We start from the raw sequence: 2817 nt of genomic DNA, 5'->3' as shown, positions 1-2817 counted from the left end.
GGAAATCAAGGTGTTGGCAGGGGTCCTCCATCTGGTGGTTCTAGGTAAGTATCTGTTTCTTTCCTTTTTCTAGCTTCTGACTTCCCTTGGCATGTAGCCCCATCCCACTAGAAATTCCATTTTTCCAACTTCAGCTGCTATACCACATCTCCCCTTATTCTCCTGCACCCCTTGTCTGTGGATATTCACATGTAATCGCATCTGTGATTCCATTGGTCCACGCAGATGATACAGAATGACCTTCACATCTCCATATCCTTAACTTAAACACATCTGCAGAGTTCCTTTTCCAGGTAAGGTGATGTATTCACAGGCTCCAGGGATTAAGACATGGACATCTTTGGGTTAGTATTATCCTAACTACCAAATCGTGTGTCTGATAAGGGACTTATGTCCAGAATATATAAAGAATATTTACAAGTTACAATCAAAACACTGAGAGTTGAATTTGAAAAACAGCAAAAATAAAAATCAACACTTAAGAAATCACTAAGCAGATAAAGCAAATTTGAATAGCTAATAAACCAGTAATGGAGATTTTATACAACTATCTATCTGTATATACATTTACACTTGCATCAAGTTTTCAAGGTATAAAAATTCCAAATAAAAGGTGAAGACTACAATATTAGATAAAAAGAAATGAAAAAAAAATGTGAATCTTATAAAGCAGTTCCTAGTAACAGCAAAATATTTGAACATGATAAGATTCTACTATTTACTCCCTAGAAAATATACTTTAGATATCAAAACAGATTAGTTAAAAGCAAAACGATTTAAAAAAAAACATATAGCATGCAAACAGAAAAAAGCAAAGATGAACTGGCCATATTAACCAGACTAAGGAGTTTAGAAGTTGAAATCTGATAGAGAAAATATCATATTGATAAAAGGATCAATTCATCAAGAAGTCATACAATCCTAAATGTGTGTCCATCCAGTAAGAGCTTCAACATACATGAAACAAAATCGATGACAGAGACAAATTCAACATAACAGTTGGAAATTTCAACAAGTCTCTGATACTGATAAAACCAGTAAACTTCTTTATTATGGATGAAACAAGGAGACTGAAATCAATAAGTGTATGGAAGATCTTGTCCTACATTATAAGCCAATCTGACCTAATGGATATTTCTAGAACACTTCACCCAACAACAGCAGAAGAGTCATGAACATAGACATTTCCACAATGACCCAGAAATGAAGTCTGAGTAAATTTAAGGAGATTGAAATCATACATAGTATGTTCCCTCACTACAAAGGGACTATATAGCTGCCAACAAGAGAAAGACACCTAAATAATTCCCCATGTATTTGGAAAGTACAGAGCACTCTTTTCAGATAACGCTTAGTTAAAAAAATAAATCAAACCAGGTGCAATTACTTGAATTACTCAGGCCACAAGTTCCGAAAGCTGAAGGAGCCTTAGCCCAGCAGAGTTGGGTGCTACTCTTCAGCCAGCCTCCATACTCTCCAGGTAATATGTGTGGGCCATGCTACGTTCTCCAGTGATGACTCCGTCAGATCTCTCTGCAGTCATTCTCTTGTTTTACCCACACAGGTGCTGCTGTCATGTTATTGCGACCTTGAGTGGGTTGCATTTTGGAGTTTGTTAGGATAAATAGCCACCTAGGTTTTGATAAATTTCCTCCAGGAGTTTCTTGTTTTGCTACATAATTCTTTTTCTTTTCTTTCCCTTTTTTAAATATGCAAATTTAGAGGCATCTCTATTGTTCTAGAATTCTTGCTCCACATTTTTAACATACCAGAAATCAACTAAAATTGAGTAAAATGAACCAAAGGAGTAAATAAACCAAAATGATTAGAAGACAAACACTGAGGAATGTGCCCATAGGATGCTACTTGATACACAGTTTAAGAGATTAATTTAGATAATGAAACCATTTACAATTTATAAACAACAATCACAACAGTTATTAATAAAATCTATCAAGGGAAAAGATGATGAGTTAAAGCCATCTATCTCTTCATTCTCTCCAGTGGATCTAGTTCTTGAATTCCACAGACATGAATACAAAGTTCATTGAGCAGAAAAATAAATATAAGAGCTATCAGAAGCTTCTGAGAAGAATGAAAGAAAAACTATTTGAGTCCTTGAGATGGAAGAAGAGCAATGTATCAGCTGAGGATGAGGAAATATTCAGGATTGTGCTATTTTATTTTCCCCACATTGATTTAAGGACAGTATCACCCATTCCATTTCCACCAAAGGTAGAAAACGTCCCATGAGCTGATGAGGATGGCAGGGTCGACCTGTCTGCCCCGAACACAGTGAGGAAGGAAGGCAACAGTAGTACTGCCCCTGCAACTGTCTCCCACCTTAAAATTCTCAAGGTCACATTGGGCTTTGGCTTTAAGTGAGGTGTCTTAACAACAAGATATGCTTAAATCACATTTTGTATACTGGATAGAGCTGCAGAAAATACTTCCAATAAAGAGGAAAATGATGTCACATATGACTAAACTGAAATAATATGAGTTAACAAAGTTCTACTTTTTTTCCCCCCAATTTTAAGTTATTTCTACTATACTTTCCTCCTGTAGAGCTTTCTCTCTGAAGTGAAAGTTGATAGTCCACACTTCTTGACATTATAATCACCTAAATTAATAATCAGGGACGTCGCTTAGTACCTGGGAGGAATTACCAGGAGCCATGCTTCTCTTTGATTCCTGGCTACCAATATTCGAAGTAATAACATGAATGTGTCCTTGGGCCACTAATACTGAAAGTGGGCATGAGTGGGAGCATTAAAGACATATGTGTTGCACCGAATGGTCATCCAGTAGCTATGT

This window comes from Orycteropus afer, unplaced genomic scaffold (genome assembly GCF_000298275.1).
Source record: "Orycteropus afer afer isolate SDZICR_OR568_19922 unplaced genomic scaffold, OryAfe1.0 scaffold00736, whole genome shotgun sequence".
Classification (NCBI taxonomy): Eukaryota; Metazoa; Chordata; class Mammalia; order Tubulidentata; family Orycteropodidae; genus Orycteropus; species Orycteropus afer.
The sequence above is the reverse complement of the archived record's forward strand: the minus strand, read 5'-3'. Positions refer to the sequence as shown.